This window comes from Balaenoptera ricei, chromosome 1 (assembly GCF_028023285.1).
Source record: "Balaenoptera ricei isolate mBalRic1 chromosome 1, mBalRic1.hap2, whole genome shotgun sequence".
NCBI lineage: Eukaryota > Metazoa > Chordata > Mammalia > Artiodactyla > Balaenopteridae > Balaenoptera > Balaenoptera ricei.
In genome coordinates, this window is record NC_082639.1 from 114,833,694 (window position 1) to 114,856,204 (window position 22,511).

The window sequence follows — 22,511 nt, forward strand, 5'->3', positions numbered from 1 at the left end:
GGGATCCAGATTCATTCATCATCTAACACATCAGGCTGGTGCAATGTCAGTCCAGAGTGTGGAACCCCAGGAAACACAGGGAAGCTGACAGTGACCTGGCTGAGCCAGGGCCTCCCCAGGGAGCTGGAGCAGAGAGGGACGCTGGGGCCAGCCCGCAGCTCCCGGAACCTGAGCCTGAGCCTGTCCCTCAGCCACTTCAACAGCCGCCTCACCTGTGTGGTCAGCAACCCCGCGGATGAGAAGAACGCAACCTTACACCTGGGGGACATCTGTCCACGGAGGGGTGAGTGCGATCTGCTAAGGAAGGTGATGAAAATGGGCCAGCAGAGACTAGGGGAGGGCAAGGCTGGGAGGACTTGGGAATAACAGTGCAAGTGGGGAACATTTTAAGGCAGTTTATGTGATGCAGCCAAAAAGTCCCCACCTCAGTGAATGGCCACAGACTCATTATAGTCTTCAAACCTGTAAGTCCAGAAACTGGATCAATATATGGAGACTAATGCATCACCCAGAACATAAATGTGGGACTGGCTTGTGTGTACCCCCCTTCCCAGCATCAAGGAGCCTGGGAGGCTGAATTACACATAAGAATCCAAGCAGGGGAGGAGAAGGATTTGAGGAGTAAGGACTGAGGAACTCAGGGTACCCTGCCCCCAGCTCCGGAATTCTCCCATGCCCCAGACTCTGGCCCCAACCCTGGATGGGCAGGACTTGCATAGCACGTTCAGGCTGATAGATGCCCATTTTTTGCTGCATACCAGACTTGCGCTTTCAAAGGATGGCTACCACCTCTGAGTACATAAACCACAGTTCAGCCCTCCTCTGAGCAGTGTGAGAACCTGCGGTCACTACACCCAGTTACCACCCTTCCCCCATCAGCCTAGAGCATCACCTCAGCTTCATAAAGGGACTGTACTGGGTAGGTTACAGGGGTGGGAATCCTTATGAAGGAGCTTCAGGCCCTGGCGTCATAAAATACCAAATCCCTTACTATCCTGAGGGCTACAGAGCAGGAACAACTGATGTTAAAAAGGAGATGCAGGGCTTCCCTGGTGGCGCAGTGGTTGGGAATCTGCCTGCTTATGCAGGGGACACGGGTTCGAGCCCTGGTCTGGGAAGATCCCACATGCCGCGGAGCAACTAGGCCCGTGAGCCACAACTACTGAGCCTGCGCGTCTGGAGCCTGTGCTCTGCAACAAGAGAGGCCATGATAGTGAGAGGCCCACGCACCGCAATGAAGAGTGGCCCCCGCTTGCCGCAACTAGAGGAAGCCCTCACACAGAAACGAAGACCCAACACAGCCAAATAAATAAATAAATAAATAAATAATTAAAAAAAAAAAAGACAGATTTAAAAAAAAAAAAAAGGAGGTGCAGTCAGACAAAGACAAAGATCATATGATATCGCATATATGGGGCATCTAAAAAAATGGTACAAATGAGCTTATTTACAAAACAGAAATAGAGTCACAGATGTAGAAAACAAACTTATGGTTTCCACTGCGGGGGACGGGAGGGAAGGATAAACTGGGAGGCTGGGATTGACGTATACACACTACTATATATAAAATATGTAACTAATAAGGACCTACTGTATAGCACAAGGAACTCTACTCAATACTCTGTAATGGCCTATATGGGAAAAGAATCTAAAAAAGAGTGGATATATGTGTATGTATAACTGATTGACTTTGCTGTACACCTGAAACTAACACATTGTAAATCAACTATACTCCAATAAAATTAAAAAAAAAAAAAGAGGTGCAATTACCAGTTCAGCTGCCCCATCCCACCAATGCCCTCCTGACCTCTGCTTGCTCACATGGGGTTCTCCTCTGAACAGTATCTTCCTTCTCAGTTTCTCACTAGCTCAGCATTCAACCATCACATTCGGACTGAGTGCCTAGTAGGTGCTGGTGATGGGGGGAAGGCTCAGTGAAAAATAAGATAAGCCCCTGCCCTCAAGGAACTTACACTGCAGTGGACTTCACCACACACTGGCTGTGTGACCCTGGACAGCTTACTTAATTTTTGTAGCCTTTCTATAGTATAGATAATAATTGTATCTACTTCATAGGGCTGTTGTGAGAATTAAAAAGAAAGGACACCCCAAACAGAGAGTAGAACATGCTCTGAGGTCTGGTGACCCCAGAGTCTTCATACTTTCTCCCTCTTGGAATGTATTCCTCTTCTGGGAGTCTGAGGGAGAAAAGACAAGCACAAGTCCAATGTAATGAGATGGGTGTTTTTGTTTTCCTGAAATTAAATCATTGATGCTGGGGTTAGGAGGAAAAAACTGTAGCTTCACATCAGGTTATATGTTTAATTTACTTTTAAACTTTAAAACAAAGAATGCTACCTCATATACATTTGTTGTACAACATTTGATTAAAGTCTTTGTTCACTAATTCAAAATAGTCAAGCTCATTTTAACCAAAACTCAACCAGGTGACAATTGATACATCTGTAAATTGCTTCATTGACCTGAAAAAAATAACATTGCACCGTTCTTGAAATCTCCATTGAATAAATACTGATCTACTTATTACTGGAATCATACAAGAAAGTTGTTCATTGGGTATTTGCACCTATAGTGGTTATTTACTACATTACTGCTAATAAACTTTTATAAGTTGGTGCTACAGAGATAGAATCCCATACCTCTGCTTACAAGTCAGATACGCCCCTCACAGTTATAGGGCAGGAACTTTTGAACATCACGTGCCTGTTTGAGAGGTGCTGAGGGGCGGAAGGCGGTCAATTTGCCAAATGCCAATTCAGTGAATGATCGATCAAGTCATCGAAATTATCAAATCTATCCATGTACCAGAAACTTCTTTCTTTTAACTATGTATAAAGTTTAAAGCAATTCATTTTGGATAAATGGTTTAACAGCTTTTGAAGATTTCTGTCATTTTAGTAGACAGGTTTCATTATTTCTTCCTAAGAGCACCTAAAGCAATGTTCCATGTCTCTCTACCCAGCTCCCTGCTGGAGACAGAAAGAGAAGTCAGTTCACAAGATGGCCTGAGAGGGGAGACTGGGGGGCAGAGAGATGAGGAGACTGACAGGAAGAGGGAGGGGGCCTGAGGCCAGGGAGGCAGTCTGAAGCCAGATCTCGGGGGGCTTTGCTCCCCAAAGTCCTCACAGGCTCTGGTAACCCATCTGACTCAAAGCATTGTAAATTTTATCAAGAATTGATAGAAATAAATATTTTATAAATTTATCAAATTCAGCAAATTGGTTGTTCAGTAGTTTACCCATTTAGAAAATGGATTTTTCTCTAAACTGTCTTTCAGCAAACTGTTTTTAGCTGAATTAACCTTTGGGTGAACGTACGTGAGCCTTACAGCTTAATGGGTAAGAAATTAGGCTTTGGGGCCCAGCTGCCCGTGTCAAACCCTCAGTCCACTTACCGGCTGCAGACCCTTGAGCAGGGCCTTGATCTCCCAGTGCCTCCGTCTCCTCAGCTGTAAGAGGGCAGTAGTCAGGGTCTTTCCTCACAGAGCTGTCGGCAGAGTCACTGACTTAACACACTCACAGCACTCAGAGCGGTGCCGGCATCAAAAGCACAGGTTGTTATTGTCACTCTGCCCTGTCCTGCCTGATGGCCGGTCCTCCCACCTGTCTCCTCCACATAAACCATGCACCAGGTGGTCCCCATCAGAACGATGCTCTGTGCCGTTCTCTGGTCCCCCTGTGAAGATGCTGTAACACAAAAGCAAACGCAGCCCTGAAAATGCCTTTGCTGTAAGGTGGGCACCTGCAGGATCCAAATATGCACAGAATGAATTACCAGATTATTAACTGTCAGATTATTATTGAAATCAAAGCATGAAATGTAAACATTCTAACAGAGCACCTGCAGGACCCCGAGACTACAAAGCACCCCAGTTTGAGAAACACCATTCCAGGAGCAATGGACCCAGATGGGAAAGGCAGCAGACAAAGGGGCAGGAGGGGTGAGGGGACAGAAAGCTCATGAACCACACGATACCACACCACATGGCCGGCCCAGTCAGAAGGGGTGGAGGGGAAGGGAATGGAATCCCACAGGGCGCTCCTCGTGGAACAGGAAGACCCCACTCGGAGGAAACTGTTTCTCTGTGGTTTTCACAGAACTGGAGCACGTGGAGCACACAGGGTTCTCCAGCTCCCAATGCCCAGAGCCCATGCTCTCTTCCTGCCCTCCCCAGGCAGCTGAGAGACCAAGCAAAGAATACAAGGCATCACATCTAGTTCTCTAACTCATGTGCTCAGACTTCAGGGTCCTGACAGAAAGCAAAGTCAAAAGGAATCCAAATACACAGGTTTGCTGAGGCAAATAGCAGAACAAATAGAAAGACTCCAATCAAAGATGAAAAAGCAGAAAAAAAAAAAAACAACTAACAGAGACCTACCCAAATATTTGGTCCTCCAAAATAAAGGAAAGAAACAACAGTGTGCAAAAGATTGATGAACTCAGAGGTGAAAGATGAATTAAAATATCAGAATATGAAGGGGGTTGGAGGATGGAGCAGCAAATAAAATAATTGAGGAGAAAATTAATTCTTTTGCAGAACTTAAAATACAAAGAACAGAATCAACACTACAGAAAACTCCATCGGAAACACGATGAGAAAATAACATAGAAGACAAGAGGGAAGCAATTAGAGCAAAATGGACTGACAATGGGGATCAAACATGTAGATAACTAGTTCCCCAAAGAGGACACAGAAGGAATGGAGAAATAAAATACTGTGATCAACACCATCCACTTCCTCCCCCAGAGCCTCCCCTCTTCTTACTAACAGAGCCCTGACTGCTTCTGCTGTCAAGACGAGATACCTGGATCAGGGATGTAGGTGGGGATATTCCCCTGCTCTCTGGTGGTGGGCATGTGGCCCTGTTCTGGCCAATGATAGGTAAGAAAAGTTTCCTGAGAGCTTCTGAGAATGACTTCCACCTGACAAGAGGAAGGAGGGAGAGGAGAAACTCCTGCCCCTCGCTGCCCACTGGCTCTTGCCTCTGCTTGTGGCTGTGTGAGAATGAGGAGCTTGAAACTGTTGGAGCCGTTTCAGAGGAGAGGGAAGATCAGGAGATGCAGAGGCTGATCCACAGCTCGTCTCTGGGCTTAGACGTTACCAGCGGAGCAGCATGAGTGACGTCACAGATGTGGGAAAGAGCGGCGTGCAGATGGGTGAAAGGGAATGATTTTGGAGTTTGTTTGTATTTGCTAAATTACAGAGTGCAAAGGGGAGGCTGGAGATGAAGTTGGACACGTAGACTGAAATGAGGTTTTGCACTTCTTGTTCAAGCTGTTCATGAACCAAGTAAATGCATGTGTGTCCTCTCCTTCCCTGGAACATTAAAACTATAGTAAATGTATTTTGTTTAAGTGTATCGATCACATCAAAGAGAGACAGGGAGGCAACTAATCAGCAGACCAGAGATGCCTGGAATCTCAGAGAGGAAAGGAAGAGGGCTGCTTAGTAAGGCAGAGCCAGACCCCAGACCAATTACCTCAGAATCTCTGGGGTCTTGCCCAGGGGACAGGACTTCGTTAATGACCCAGGTGAGCCCAACGTGCAGCCAAGTTTGAGAACCAGTGACCTAGAACACACACCTAGGGGCACAGCGGAGGATGGAGCCACCTGCCCAGAGGAACCGCAGGGCCCCTGAACTCAGACGGCCAGGTAGGGAGGAGGGTGGGGTGAGAACAGGGCTGAAACAGGGAACCAGTCTGGGCACGAAATAGTCAACTCCCAACCCTCACCCAGCCCAGGCATGACCATCCAGGGGCCAGGCATTTTTTTCTCGGATGTCAACAAAGAAAGGCTCTTTTTTTTTTTTTTTCAGGAGTGAAAGAAAATCTTTTATTTAAAAAAAAAAAAGGACTCTGGGAACAGAGTTAGTCCATTTAGGTCTTCAGTGTCCTCATGGTGATTTTTTTAAAAAAAATAATTAATTAATTTATTTATGGCTGTGTTGGGTCTTCGTTTCTGTGCGAGGGCTTTCTTCTAGTTGTGGCGAGCGGGGGCCACTCTTCATCGTGGTGCGCGGGTTTCTCACTATCGCGGCCTCTCTTGTTGCGGAGCACAGGCTCCAGACGCGCAGGCTCAGTAACTGTGGCTCATGGGCCCAGCTCTTCCGCGGCACGTGGGATCTTCCCAGACCAGGGCTCGAACCCGTGTCCCCTGCATTAACAGGCAGATTCTCAACCACTGCGCCACCAGGGAAGCCCCTCATGGTGATTTTGTCCTTCTCAATGATGTGGACAATGGCTCCCATGCCTGACACTGCCTCCCTGTCCACAGCATGCAGCATGGCTTGTGAGATGGTTTCGATGCATGTTGGGCTCCCAGAGAGACTCACATGTCCCGTACATTTGTTCAGTGCAGGTGCCACTGACCACAAAGTCATCTGTCACCATGGGGCAGCAAATAAGGTCTAGAGAGCAAATGAAGGGCTTAGAGGTCTTTGGGTCCAACCTGGCAATGACCAGCTCAGTGTAGTAGGGCCCAAACCGTCTCTCATACAAGAGGCATGCTCATGAGGGTGTAAGGCTTGATCTGCTGACCTTCCTTCAGCTCATACAGGTTCAGCTAGAACTTGAGGCACCTGGCAGCTGTCTGGACATTGGTGGCAAGACTGGCCAGGCAGATGTACAGTGGGTCGCCCGTGGGAAAGATCTTCTGAACTTCCGTGGTCACCATCCGGGCCTGGATCCCGAAGCGCCTGTCAGAAGCGATGGCCACACAGTTCTTTCCTTTGTGGCCATGACAGCCCCTCCGTTATAGGACACAATAGACATGATTGTTATGTACTAGGATCTCTGATTGCCACAATTCCAGCAAACCAGCTATGGGCCTCACTGCCAGGAAGGCTCTTCTAAAACAAAAACAAAACCCAAAAACCCTGAATGAGTGGCCTGGAGAAAACTTGACATCTTGTGTGGATACTGGGGCCTCAGGAAAGCCTCCTTATTCTGACATTTAGGGGTCCCCAGCATAAAGGTCAGCTCCCTGCCCCCACCCTAAGGTGGAGCCTGATTTCCCACAGAGCTGCCTGGATCCTTTTTAAACATAAGAGGAAAACCAAGGATCCACCAGACACACGAGGAAAGCCAACAGCGTGAGCATCAATTCCAACTACTGGCAGGTGGAACAGGAGGCAGGTTGGGGAGGGAGGGGGAATCAGTGAGTTAAATCTTCCTGTTAGATTAACAGGAAGTCATTAGGTGATGTTTCAGTTTGAAAACTCCAGAAATACCATCAGACGCATTACCTAGAGACACAGAAATAACCACAGAAAAACTAAAATCAGAAATAATAGAAGTGGTTGCCTCTGGGGAGAGGAATTGGGGCCAGCAGGAGACAGACTTCTCAGTATGTTTTTAAAAACCATATATATGTATGACTTGATGATATATATATACTGATGCTATACATATAATATACGTAATATATACATGATTACACATATATTAAAAAGAAGAACCAGACCATAAAGCAGCATTGTCCAACTTGAACATGCACATGATTCATTTGGCAATCTTGTTCAATAGCAGGTTCTGACTCAGTAGCTCTGGGTGGGCTGAGAGTCTGCATTTCGTACAAGCTCCTGGGTGATGCCGAAGCCTCAGGTCTGAGGACCACACTCCGAGTAGCAGGGCCATAGATGATGCTAAAGGCCGGGCTGAGGCATCGGAAGTAAATTCTGTGGGTAACTGGAAATCAGTGAAGCTCTTTGAACAGGGGAGAGGCAGGATCACAGGATGCTTTAAGTGGATTAATCAGGGCAGCGTGGCCTATCGGGAGACACTGGAGGCACAGGGCCAGACAGGAGACATTGTAAAATCCAGGCAAGAGATGAGGGGCTAAGTCAGGGCAGTGATGGAGGGCAGAGATGACAGGATAGAGAGACACGGCTGCGGTAGAATCACTTGGCAAAGGACTGGGTGTGAGGGGTGAAGGCAAGAAGGAACCCAGCTGTCCAGTGGAGAGAATGCTGGGCCTTTAGAGACCCTGGGCAGGAAGGGGAGCCCAGCCTGGGGACCTGAGTGTGAGAGGTCTGCAGGACCACCAGAGATCAGAGGAGGTGGAAGTCAGTGAGGAAGTGACCCAAAGGTGGGAACATCCATCACTCACAAACGCCAAAGATTTTCCCGTGTCAAGAGCACACCCAGGACCTGTATGTGATGTGGGTCCGGCTGTCGGGGTCACACTGAGGCCATTCAGGAGCCTTTTTCCTGCACCCTTCACCACTCTGAGGCTCCATCTTTGATGCTAAGACCTATGGCTGCATCTCAGCAGCCTCTGAGATCAAGGTGACCTTTGGTCAACCACAGCCGCCTCCCCCTGCACTAAGCGTGTCACAAACAGGCGTGCACCCCCAGCCGCAACCCAGAACTGCAAAGGCTGCTGGCCTAGGAAGCCTCAGCTGGTCTCCCAGCAGGGCCCAGGGACCCTCACTGTCTGTGAGCTGCAGGCTGGTGGACCTGCCCTTCTTCCTGGGGCAGTGAACTGTCCTCCTAGGGAGTCTCATGGTCCAGCTTTCACAGGGTCTTTTCACCTTAGTCTTAACCATCCCATCAGTCATGCCAGCTATGTTACCTTTTAAAGCTGGAGAAGGCCCCCTGGTGGAGGGACTGCCCCCACCCTGGGCTTGTGCCCAGCCCCCATGCATGGCTCCTGCCCAACCTCAGTTTGTGGGTGACTCTCTCCCCAGCCACATCAGTCGGCCTCTTTCTGCTGGGCTTCCTTTGTCACTGGTTTCCCTTGTGGTTCTTGGCTGGACAAGTTCTCAGCTTTTCTCTTGCAACCAACAGGGTCTGGACAGAGCAAAACATCCAGCGTAACCTTCTACCCACCCCACGGGCTCAGGGTACACCAACCTCCCCACAGGGAAGAGATAGGTCCCCACTCATGACCCCTGACAACGTGCCCACTGACCTTTAAGACCCTCCTATTGGGAGCACAGAAGGGAGGGAGAGCCCCAGCAGGAACAGATAACTGGGAAAACCTCCCCACTTTAGGGGTCACTCCCCATCCCTTATGGGCCTAAGAAAGAACCCCCATCAGCTTCCAGCCTTCACACCAGCTCCCACTCCCTGGAGTAAGACCCTTCCCTCCTGCCCAAAGCCCGATGATGCTTCCAGATGCAGCTCAGATGGCCCCCTGGGAGCCTGCCCCATCTGCCTCGGATGACTTAGGTGCTCTCTGCATATCACCCTCAACAAGTTGTCCTCCTGCTTTGGAAGAGACTGCCTTTTCCTCCTGGTAGACAGTTGGCTGTGTTTCCGAGCAAGGCTACATGAATATGTGTCTGCAGATTGAAATGTTAGATTCCCCCCCAGACAGGGATGTGCTGGAAACACCTGGAGCTGGCCTGTGAGAGCTGGTTTTACGTGTCTTTTCCCAAGTCTGTGCTCAGGGTCATCACGGTGGTGGTTTGAAATGAGCCATGGAGGGCGTATCCACACCACAGGGATTGGCAAATGCTGGAGACCAGGGCCTTGTCCTCCTGAAGAGCCAGCTGTCAAACAGTTCCCGACACAGCCCTGCCCCCAGGGAAGGTGGGTGGGAGCAGAGAGATGGACCAAGGGACCCAAGGGAACCCATGGATTTACAGCTTCCATCTCAAGCTCACTCCAGGCCTTCAGTTTGTGAAGAGAGTAGATTCTCCTAGAGTGGAATCGCTGCACTATTTAAGTTGCTATTTATCTGTCTCTACTGTTGCTGGGAGCAAATAACCGACTTTGAGTAGAAAACATGCATAAGCTGTGTCTGCACTGGAAGCAAGATGGCGAACACAGACTGTGTCTTTGGACCCAACCCGTGATGGACTCTGCCCAGGTCCTAAAGAGGTGGGGCGCCCACATGGGGCAGAGTGGCTGTGGGGTTAGCAGCGGAGGGAGGGCACACACGTGCTGCTCACCTCGGGGCTCAGTGACTGCAGCAGATGGTGACTGGACAGGAAAGGAGGGCCCTGGCTGTGCCGAGACACAGGTGTGCTCAGTCAATATTTGCTGGGTGGAAACCAGTCATGGCTGCCATGTGCAGCTTAGCTGAGAGCTGCCTGTCTTGTTCAAGAGCATCTGTGACACCTCAGTGCCCTCCTAGGAGGGCTGTGACAAGGGTGAGTCAACAGGACACCCACTCTCAGGCGCTGACCCGGCACTTGCACCAGCCTGAGAGTGGGGTCTCCTTGCCTCCCCTGTTCACAGGGCCTGGGGCCTGCGTCAGAAGAGGGAGAGGCAAGAGCCTGTGACCTGGTCACATCACAAATGATCAACAACTAGCTGAGCTTAGAATTGCCCAAAAGGCATGCAGCTGTTCCTGGATTTGAGAGAAACTGCTTAGAGAAGGGAAGGGCTGGTGGGGGTCCGGTGAGAATCAAGACCACGGTTTCTGAGAGGCTGCCTGTTATTATGCAAAGACATGGGGCACTTGCACCAGGTTCAGGTAACAGTTTTGCCAGATATTAGCTGTTTGACCTTCGGCAAGTTGTTTAACTTCTTAAGCCTCAGTTTCCTCATCTGTAAAATGGGCATAATGATTTCTGTGTCATTAGATAAACACTTATAAGTGTTTGTTGCCCTTCTCCTTGCTCTTGACCCCTCTTCCTGCCCCCCTTCCCAGATCCTAATAAATATCATCTCACTGCCTCTTATAACTCCTTGGTGGTTCCCCAGCCACATTTTCTCAACTCTGTTTTCAGGGATGTTGCCTAATTTCTCTAAAGATCCTCACCTCTTAAGGGGGAAATCTCAAAGTCCACAGTCTTATCCTCAGTACTTCATGCCCCCAGACTCTAAATTTTTAGAATATTTCTTTATTTTCTATATATATATAATTTTTTATTGAAGTATAGTTGATTTACAATTTTGTGTTAGTTTCAGGTGTACAGCACAGTGAATCAGATAGATATATATACTCTTTTTCAGATTCTTTTCCCTTATAGGTTATTACAAAATATTGTGTATAGTTCCCTGTGTTATACAGTAGTGCCTTGTTGGTTATCTATTTTATATATAGCAGTGTGTATATGCTAATCCCAACTTCCTAATTTATCCCTGCCCTCCTTTCCCCTTTGGTAACCATAAGTTTGTTTTCTATGTCTGTGGGTCTATTTCTGTTTTGTAAATAGTTCATTTGTATCTTTTTTTTTTTAGATTCCACATATAAGTGATATAATATTATATTTGTCTTTGTCTGGCTTACTTCACTTAGTATGATAATCTCCAGGTCTGTGCATGTTGCTGAAAATGGTATTATTTCATACTTTTTTATAGCTGAGTAGTATTCCATTGTATATATATACCACATCTTCTTTATCCATTCCTCTGTTGATGGACATTTAGTTTGCTTCTATGTCTTGGCTTTTGTAAACAGTGCTGCAGTGAATATTGGGGTGCATGTATCTTTTCAAATTATAGTTGTCTCTGGATATTTACCCAGGAGTGGGATTGCAGGATCATATGGTAGCTCTATTTTTAATTTTTAAAGGAACCTCCATATTGTTCTCCATAGTGGCTGCACCAATTTACATTCCCACCTACAGTGTAGGAGGGTTTCTTTATCTCCACACCCTCTCCAGCATTTATTATTTGTAGACTTTTTGATGATGGCCATTCTGGCCAGAGTGAGGTGATACCTCATTGTAGTTTTGATATGCATTTCTCTAATAATTAGCGGTGTTGAGCACCGCTAATTTTTTTCATGTACCTGTTTGGCCACATGGATGTCTTCTTTGGAGAAATGTCTATTTAGATCCTCTGCCCATTTGTTTGATTGGGTTGTTTGTTTTTTTGATATTGAGCTGTATGAGCTGTTTGTATATTTTGGAAATTAATCCCTTGTCGGTTGCATCATGTGCAACAATATTTCAGTAACATTCAGACTCTTGGTGATACACTCATGCTGACAGTATTATGTTAAGGATGATATGTAGAATAAAATGCCAAGTTATTTATTTGTAATAAAAGACTCCCTAGTCTGGGGATGGGTGTCAAACCAGGGACCCTAGATACCCCTTTCCCATTAACAAGGTCTCTCCTCAACAACAAGGGGGCTTGCTGGACAAAGACCCTGTGATTGTCAGGGTGGGGGCTATTCTCACACATTCAGGAACTTCCTGAAACTTCCTGACCCAACTGGAAACACCTGGCTGGTGGGCAGGTTGCTGTGACCCTGATTCCGAGGACACAAGTGACCAGCATTGTTTCAGTGGTGACCAGTGTCCTTGAGGTTATAAACCCTCCCTCATGAGCCAGTGCCACATCTTATTTACTCATTAGGTCTGAATCTCATCTTATTTACTTTTTACCTGAGTGGCTCTGGATAAATATCTGAACTTTTCTGAGCCCGTGAGCTGTCACAGCATTGGGGGTGTGTTCCTACTTCAGGAGTCTCTGGGTTTCGTAAGTGGGATCCTGTGCATGTGCCCAGTGAGACTACAAGTGCTCAAGAAACACGCCTACTCTCCAGAATCCATTCTCCCAGAGATACTTCCTCTTATGAATGGTTGGCTTTACCACTAGACCAGGTTTCCAGGAGCGCCCTCTTGTGGCACTACATTTTTCTAATTTTCTTTTAAAAAGTAAGCCTGTCCTTGGGGATAGAAAATAACTGAGGGATAGATACTAATTTTTTCACCAACTCATTTCTACATTTTAAATTTGAGCCAATGAAACTTGTTTACAATTAAATAAAAATGTAGATATGTATCAAAAACTCACTTGCTCTCCCAAACACTGGATTCTTCAGTAACCAGAAAGAAATGCTATTAAACATTTGCAAATGGATAAGCAAAATGAATTATACAGGCATACCTTGGAGATATTGCGGGTTAGGTATCAGACCACTGCAATAAAGCAACTATCCAATATCGCAAGAAAGCAAGTCACACAAATTTTTTGGTTTTCCAGTGTGTATAAAAGTTATGTTTACACTATACTGTAGCCTATTAAGGTTCAATAGCATTATGTCTTTAAAAACAATGTACATACATTAATTTTAAAAATAATGTTATTGGGAAAATGGCTCCAATAGACTTGCTTATTACAGGGTTGCCACAAGTCTTCAACTTGTAAAAAACACAGTACCTGCAAAATGCAATGAAGTGAAGTGCAATAAAACAAGATGTGCCTGTATATTTGTGGTCATAGGACGGGGATAAACAGGTGACAAAACAAGAATTGCGATGGTTTCACATGTACAGTAGAAAAAATGTGGTAATGGAAGATATGCTTGCCTGTAGGGTTGTAGTCTCTGGTATGGAGTTTTAAGTGAATGCATACTCCCCCCCAGCCGCACCATCTGAAACAACAATCAGAGAAAAATAGACTAATAATGAGGCAGAATCCACTCCATCCCACTTGGGGATTCGTTTAGAGAGAGAAGTCTTGTTTCTACCACCACCTGATACCAGCTCCATCAAGAAGTGAATGCTTTCTTCTCCATTGGCCCTCAGAATCCATGGGACCCCACAAATGATGTTGGCATCTATTGCCAGACTCCTCAAAATCTCTCCACATGGGTGATGGAAGAACCTCTCTTTCCCAGAGATGGCTGTCCCATAGGCTAAACCCATCTGTTGACTTAGATCTTCCTCTGATTTTCATCAAGATCTGGAAGGACAACTAGCCTCTGCATATTCCATTAATGTAATAATTCTGCTGTTCTGTTCACCCTTCCTTTCCCCCTGAGCTTTCTGCTTAGGAAATGTGTGCAGGAGTGGGGCAACTCACTCTCCTCATTCTCTGTAGGGCTGGCAGATCTAGGGAGACCCGTTTATTAGAATCTGAGCAATATAGCAGCCTCCCCCCCTCCACCTGGGAAAAATATTTACCTCTAACTTCTCTGCCTGGGTGTCACTACATTTTGGGCCTTGAGATATTTTTGACCCATTTCTTATAGCTGTCCACACTAAAGGCTAAAATCTGCTGTTCTAACAAAGATTATTTTCAGGTATCTGAATAGGCCTTGTAAGCCTCAGACAGCTGCTCTATGTGTTTTCCCCTGCCCAGGTGTTCCCTGATATATTTCAGGCAGTTGATATTTATTGAGGTCTTCCTATGTACAGGACACTGAGGCTAAGGTCTTGTTATGCATTATCTCATTAATCCTCAAACAAGTCTGTGAGGTAAGTACGATCGTTATATCCACTTTACAGATGAGAAAAGTGAGGCTGAGAGGCGTAGAATGACTTGTCCACAGTCCAAGGCTGATATATAGCAGAGTAAGGATTCAAACCCAGGTCAGCCTGATTCCAAAGCACTTGTTCTTGTTCTATACTTCCAATACAATCACTTTTTAGAAACTGAGATATACATTTCACCCACTTAAATGACACAATTCAGTGATTTTGAGTATATTCTTAGATACGTGCAGCCATCAGAAGTGTCAATTTTAGAACATTTTCATCACCTCAAAAGGAAACTTGGAGTTACAGAAAGATAGAGAAGATGAAAAGGCAGAGGGCTATGTACCAGATGAAGGAACAAGAAAAAACCCCAGAAAAACAACTAAATGAAGTGGAGATAAGCAACCTTCCAGAAAAAGAATTCAGAATAATGATAGTGAAGATGATCCAGGACCTCGGAATAAGAATGGAGGCAAAGATTGAGAAGATGCAAGAAATGATTAACAAAGACCTAGAAGAATTAAAGAACAAACAAACAGAGATGACCAATACAATAACTGAAATGAAAACTACACTAGAAGGAATCAATAGCAGAATAACTGAGGCAGAAGAACGGATAAGTGACCTGGAAGACAGAATGGTGGAATTCACTGCTGCGGAACAGACTAAAGAAAAAAGAATGAAAAGAAATGAAGACAGCCTAAGAGACCTCTGGGACAACATTAAACGCAACAACATTCGCATTATAGGGGTCCCAGAAGGAGAAGAGAGAGAGAAAGGACCAGAGAAAATATTTGAAGAGATTATAGTTGAAAAATTCCCTAACATGGGAAAGGAAATAGCCACCCAAGTCCAGGAAGCGCAGAGAGTCCCATACAGAATAAACCCAAGGAGAAACACACCGAGACACATAGTAATCAAAGTGGCAAAAATTAAAGACAAAGAAAAATTATTGAAAGCAGCAAGGGAAAACCTACAACCAAGATTACTCTACCCGGCAAGGATCTCATTTAGATTTGATGGAGAAATCAAAAGCTTTACAGACAAGCAAAAGCTAAGAGAATTCAGCACCACCAAACCAGCTCTACAACAAATGCTAAAGGAACTTCTCTAAGTGGGAGACACAAGAGAAGAAAAGGACCTACAAAAACAAACCCAAAACAATTAAGAAAATGGTCATAGGAACATACATATTGATAATTACCTTAAACATGAATGGATTAAATGCCCCAACCAAAAGACATAGACTGGCTGAATGGATACAACAACAAGACCCATATATATGCTGTCTACAAGAGACCCACTTTAGACCTAGGGACACATACAGACTGAAAGTGAGGGGATGGAAAAAGATATTCCATGCAAATGGAAATCAAAAGAAAGCTGGAGTAGCTATACTCATATCAGATAAAATAGACTTTAAAATAAAGAATGTTACAAGAGACAAGGAAGGACACTACATAATGATCCAGGGATCAATCCAAGAAGAAGATATAACAATTAAAAATATATATGCACCCAACATAGGAGCACCTCAATACATAAGGCAACTGCTAACAGCTATAAAAGAGGAAATCGACAGTAACACAATAATAGTGGGGGACTTTAACACTTCACTTACACCAATGGACAGATCATCCAAAATGAAAATAAATAAGGAAACAGAAGCTTTAAATGACACAATAGACCAGATAGATTTAATTGATATATATAGGACATTCCATCCAAAAACAGCAGATTACATGTTCTTCTCAAGTGCGCACGGAACATTCTCCAGGATAGATCACATCTTGGGTCACAAATCAAGCCTCAGTAAATTTAAGAAAATTGAAATCATATCAAGCATCTTTTCTGACCACAACGCTATGAGATTAGAAATGAATTACAGGGAAAAAAACGTAAAAAAGACAAACACATGGAGGCTAAACAATACGTTACTAAATAACCAAGAGATCACTGAAAAAATCAAACAGGAAATAAAAAAATACCTAGAGACAAATGACAATGAAAACACGACGACCCAAAACCTATGGGATGCAGCAAAAGCAGTTCTAAGAGGGAAGTTTATAGCTATACAAGCCTACCTAAAGAAACAAGAAAAAGCTCAAGTAAACAATCTAACCTTACACCTAAAGAAACTAGAGAAAGAAGAACAAACAAAACCCAAAGTTAGCAGAAGGAAAGAAATCATAAAGATCAGAGCAGAAATAAATGAAATAGAAACAAAGAAAACAATAGCAAAGATCAATAAAACTAAAAGTTGGTTCTTTGAGAAGATAAACAAAATTGATAAGCCATTAGCCAGACTCATCAAGAAAAAGAGGGAGAGGACTCAAATCAATAAAATCAGAAATGAAAAAGGAGAAGTTACAACAGACACCACAGAAATACAAAGCATCCTAAGAGACTACTACAAGCAACTTTATGCCAATAAAATGGACAACCTGGAAGAAATGGACAAATTCTTAGAAAGGTATAACCTTCCAAGACTGAATCAGGAAGAAACAGAAAATATGAACAGACCAATCACAAGTAATGAAATTGAAACTGTGATTAAAAATCTTCCAACAAACAAAAGTCCAGGACCAGATGGCTTCACAGGTGAATTCTATCAAACATTTAGAGAAGAGCTAACACCCATCCTTCTCAAACTCTTCCAAAAAATTGCAGAGGAAGGAACACTCCCAAACTCATTCTATGAGGCCACCATCACCCTGATACCAAAACCAGACAAAGACACTACAAAAAAAGAAAATTACAGACCAATATCACTGATGAATATAGATGCAAAAATCCTCAACAAAATACTAGCAAACAGAATCCAACAACACATTAAAAGGATCATACACCACGATCAAGTGGGATTTATCCCAGGGATGCAAGGATTCTTCAATATACGCAAATCAATCAATGTGATACACCATATTAACAAATTGAAGAATAAAAACCATATGATCATCTCAATAGATGCAGAAAAAGCTTTTGACAAAATTCAACACCCATTTCTGATAAAAACTCTCCAGAAAGTGGGCATAGAGGGAACCTACCTCAACATAATAAAGGACATATATGACAAACCCACAACAAACATCATTCTCAATGGTGAAAAACTGAAAGCATTTCCTCTAAGATCAGGAACGAGACAAGGATGTCCACTCTCACCACTATTATTCAACATAGTTCTGGAAGTCCTAGCCACGGCAATCAGAGAAGAAAAAGAAATAAAAGGAATACAAATTGGAAAAGAAGGAGTAAAACTGTCACTGTTTGCGGATGACATGATACTATACATAGAGAATCCTAAAACTGCCACCAGAAAACTGCTAGAGCTAATTAATGAATATGGTAAAGTTGCAGGATACAAAATTAATGCACAGAAATCTCTTGCATTCCTATACACTAATGATGAAAAATCTGAAAGAGAAATTTTGGAAACACTCCCATTTACCATTGCAACAAAAAGAATAAAATACCTAGGAATAAACCTACCTAGGGAGACAAAAGACCTGTATGCAGAAAACTATAAGACACTGATGAAAGAAATTAAAGATGATACCAACAGATGGAGAGATATACCATGTTCTTGGATTGGAAGAATCAACATTGTGAAAATGAGTATACTACCCAAAGCAATCTACAGATTCAATGCAATCCCTATCAAATTGCCAATGGCATTTTTTACGGAGCTAGAACAAATCATCTTAAAATTTGTATGGAGACACAAAAGACCCCGAATAGTCAAAGCAGTCTTGAGGCAAAAAAATGGAGCTGGAGGAATCAGACTCCCTGACTTCAGACTCTACTACAAAGCTACAGTAATCAAGACAATATGGTACTGGCACAAAAACAGAAACATAGATCAATGGAACAAGATAGAAAGCCCAGAGATTAACCCACGCACCTATGGTCAACTAATCTATGACAAAGGAGGCAAAGATATACAATGGAGAAAAGACAGTCTCTTCAATAAGTGGTGCTGGGAAAACTGGACAGCTACATGTAAAAGAATGAAATTAGAATACTCCCTAACACCATACACAAAAATAAACTCAAAATGGATTAGAGACCTAAATATAAGACTGGACACTATAAAACTCTTAGAGGAAAACATAGGAAGAACACTCTTTGACATAAATCACAGCAAGATCTTTTTTGATCCACCTCCTAGAGTAATGGAAATAAAAACAAAAATAAACAAGTGGGACCTAATGAAACTTCAAAGCTTTTGCACAGCAAAGGAAACCATAAACAAGACGAAAAGACAACCCTCAGAATGGGAGAAAATATTTGCAAATGAATCAACGGACAAAGGATTAATCTCCAAAATATATAAACAGCTCATTCAGCTCAATATCAAAGAAACAAACACCCCAATCCAAAAATGGGCAGAAGACCTAAATAGACATTTCTCCAAAGAAGACATACAGACGGCCACGAAGCACATGAAAAGATGCTCAACATCACTAATTATTAGAGAAATGCAAATCAAAACTACAATGAGGTATCACCTCACTCCTGTTAGAATGGGCATCATCAGAAAATCGACAAACAACAAATGCTGGAGAGGGTGTGGAGAAAAGGGAACCCTCTTGCACTGTTGGTGGGAATGTAAATTGATACAGCCACTATGGAGAACAGTATGGAGGTTCCTTAAAAAATTAAAAATAGAATTACCATATGACCCAGCAATCCCACTACTGGGCATATACCCAGAGAAAGCCGTAATTCAAAAAGACACATGCACCCGAATGTTCATTGCAGCACTATTTACAATAGCCAGGTCATGGAAGCAACCTAAATGCCCATCAACAGACGAATGGATAAAGAAGTTGTGGTACATATATACAATGGAATATTACTCAGCCATAAAAAGGAACGAAATTGAGTCATTTGTTGAGACGTGGATGGATCTAGAGACTGTCATACAGAGTGAAGTAAGTCAGAAAGAGAGAAACAAATATCGTATATTAATGCATGTATGTGGAACCTAAAAAAATAGTACAGATGAGCCAGTTTGCAGGGCAGAAGTTGAGACACAGATGTAGAGAATGGACATATGGACACCAAGGGGGGAAAACTGCGGTGAGGTGGGGATGGTGGTGTGCTGAATTGGGCGATTGGGATTGACATGTATACACTGATGTGTATAAAATTGATGCCTAATAAGAATCTGCAGTATAAAAAAACAAACAAAACAACTAATACTAAACTTTCTTTGGGTTATTTGTATGGAAATACGTTAATATAAATGTTTCAGACATTACATGAAATTTCTAAAAATCTTATATTTGTATTTGTATGGAAATATGTTAATATAAATGTTTCAGACATTACATGAAATTTCTAAAAATCTTATATGTTCTGGTATAATGTTATAAGTCATAATCCTAGTTATTACTTTAAAATGTATATCTCAGAAATAACTAATTTTCTTGTCAACTGCATTATTATGAACTTTCATCAAATCTTTAACCATGGTCATTTTTAAGTCTTTTGTCATTTACAGACAGTTCTGGGTGTACTCTGATGATTTTGCAAATATGTTCCTATAAAAGGGTTTCATCTTCAAGAAATTCATGGAAAAGACTCTGACAAGTACAGGTTTCTGGTAACTGACTGTACTGCTGAACTGAATGAATAAGCATTTTCAGAACTCTAATGAAAAACTGATGAACTCATAAGAGTGCTAACAAAAGATCAAGATGGAAAAAAAAAATGAATTACATGGGACTGAGTGAACTGATGAGGATGAGTATAATTTTTGTGACTTTCTGTCTGAATTAAAAAAAAAAAAAAATCCCACAAGGACTCAGAGGCAAAGAATATACAAATCAATTTTCACTGCAAAGTAAAGGAGCTGTTACAGTGGAGGATTACTGGACTGAATGTCAATATTATGACATAGTATGAGTGTGTTTCATGTTTGGTAATTGCAATCATTGTTGCTTTTGTTGTGGTCATCCATGTACAATGTTTGGTGTCAGTCTATTTATCTCTTGTAAAAATAAAATACAGTGTGTGTGTGTGAAAAAAAAAAAAAAAAAAGGAAACTTGGCACTCTTCAGCTATCACTCCTTTCCCCTCTTTTCTCTACCCTCTCCAAACCCTAAGCAACTGTTCATCTACTTACCGTCTCTATAGAGTTCACTATTCTGGACTTTCATTTTACAGGAATCTCATAGTACGTTGTCTTTTGTGAACTGGTTTCTTTCACGTAGTGTAATGATGTTGCAAGGTTCATCCATGCTATGTCATGTGTCAGTATTTCATTCCTTTTTATGACTAAATAATATTCCATTGTATGGATGCACAACATTTTGGGTTTGTTTTGTTTTGTCTGAGCAAAAACTAAACTTCTATTATGTGTAAGCCACTATAATTGGAGGTATTTCTGCTATATACAACCAAACTAATTTTTAACAGATACATTCATACCTTCTGCTATTTCATTTGAGACCATGGCTAAGAACACAACAAGGCAATTAAAAGCTGAAGATGTTTTGTGAAACTCCCTTGGTTGAGAGCACTAGCTTAAAGAAGACAGTGTGAAGGAAGATTTTTGTGTGTCTGAGGACCACGTTTGGTCACAAGGCTGCCCCAGTGCCCTTGGCAGAGAGCTGGGTGGGGTGGATCAGAGGCCATGCCACTCAGTCTCCAAGGCACCTTCTCTGTGTTTCCTGCCTTCACAAAGACACACAGGAAACTCAGCAGCTGGTCACCACCAAAATGTAAAGGACAAAGATTCTAGGGTCATGGGAAAGGGGAATAGAAGGCCAAGAGAGGCTCTTTCTTTCTGAGCACAAGCCTAAGGGGAATTTGGGGAAAAGTATAGCAAAACCTTCTTGTGATGTCAAACCCTCTTTCTGAATCAAGAGGAGGAGACTCTCGCCTGTCACAGAAAGTGCATACAATTCCCCTTTTTGGCATTCTATATGAATTCAGAATCAGCTTGTCAATTGCTACAGAGAAGTCAGCTGGGATTCTCATAAAGATTGCATTGAATCTGTTGGTCGGTTTGGGGAGTATAGCCATCTTAACAGTAGACATGAATATACAACAATATACATCTGATACATGAACATGTTTCCATTATTTAGATCTTTAACTTTTTCAACAGTATTTGTAGTTTTCAGGATATAAGTTTTGCACTTGTTCTGTTAAATTTATTTCTAAGTGTTTTATTCATTTTGAAGCTATTGTGAATTAATTTTTTTCTAATTTAATTTCTGGATTATTCATCACTAGTGTATAGAGACACAATTTTTGTATATTGATCTTGCATTCTCTGACCTTGCTGAACTCGTGTATTAGTTATAATAGTGAAATGGAGTGTTTACGATTTTTTATATAGAAAATCATGTTATATGCAAATAGTGATAGTTTTACTTCTTCCTTTATGATGCTTTATATTTATTTTCCTTGTCTAATTGCCCTGGCTAGAACCTCTAGGACAATGTTGAATAGAAGTGGTGAGAGTAGAAAAGTAGATATCCTTATCTTGTTCTTGACTGTAGGGGGAAATCATCCAGTCTTTCATCATTAAGTATGATGTTAGCTGTGGCTTTTTCATAGATGCACTTCATCAGGTTGAGGGATTTCTTGCTATTCCTTGCTTGTTGGGTGTATTTACCATGAAAGGCTGTTGGATTTTGTAAAATGCTTTTTTCTGAATTTATTGAGATGATCATGTGTTTTTGTACTTCAGATTGATACTAGTTTCATTCTGTTGTATTGATGTATTACTGTGATATTATGATTTATAATACTTACTTAAGTACAGATTTAATCTTCATCCCCATTCCAGGCACAAAGCTCCTAAAACCCTTGGAATTTCCTAGGTGTGGAGAGCTTTGAAGGTGTTTTATGTTAATGGGGTGACTTTTAGAAAGCACCTAAGTATGGGGCTGATTTCCAGGGGAGCCAACAATGTGACTAAAGCATTGAGACTTTCAGTCCCACCCCCCAACATCGGGGGAGGGGAGAGGGGCTGGAGGTTGAATCAATTGCCAATGACCAATGATTTAATCAATTATGACTATGTGATGAAGCTTCCACTAAAAACAAAACAAAATAAAACTTGTTCAGAGAGCTCCTGGGTCGGTGAACACATTGAAATCAGGGTGAGTGACATGCCCAGCAAGATCATGGAAACTGCATGCATCCTTCCTACATACCTTGCCCTATGCATCTCTTCCACCTGGCTGATTCTGAGTTATAGCTTTCTATAATAAACTGGTAATCTAGTAAGTAGAATGTTTCTCTGAGTTTTGTGAGCCACTCTAGCAAATTAATTGAATCCAAGGAAGGGGTCATGGGATCTTCCAATTTCTAGTCAGTTGGTCAGAAGCACAGATGACAACCTGAACTTGCAGTTGGAGAGTCTGC

The 22,511-nt window shown here is 42.8% G+C and overlaps 1 pseudogene; it reads right to left on the reverse strand.

Annotated features, from left to right (window-relative positions):
- Positions 1-3,562: 3,562 nt before the first annotated feature.
- Positions 3,563-6,792, reverse strand: LOC132365528 (proteasome subunit beta type-3-like; annotated as a pseudogene).
- Positions 6,793-22,511: the final 15,719 nt, after the last annotated feature.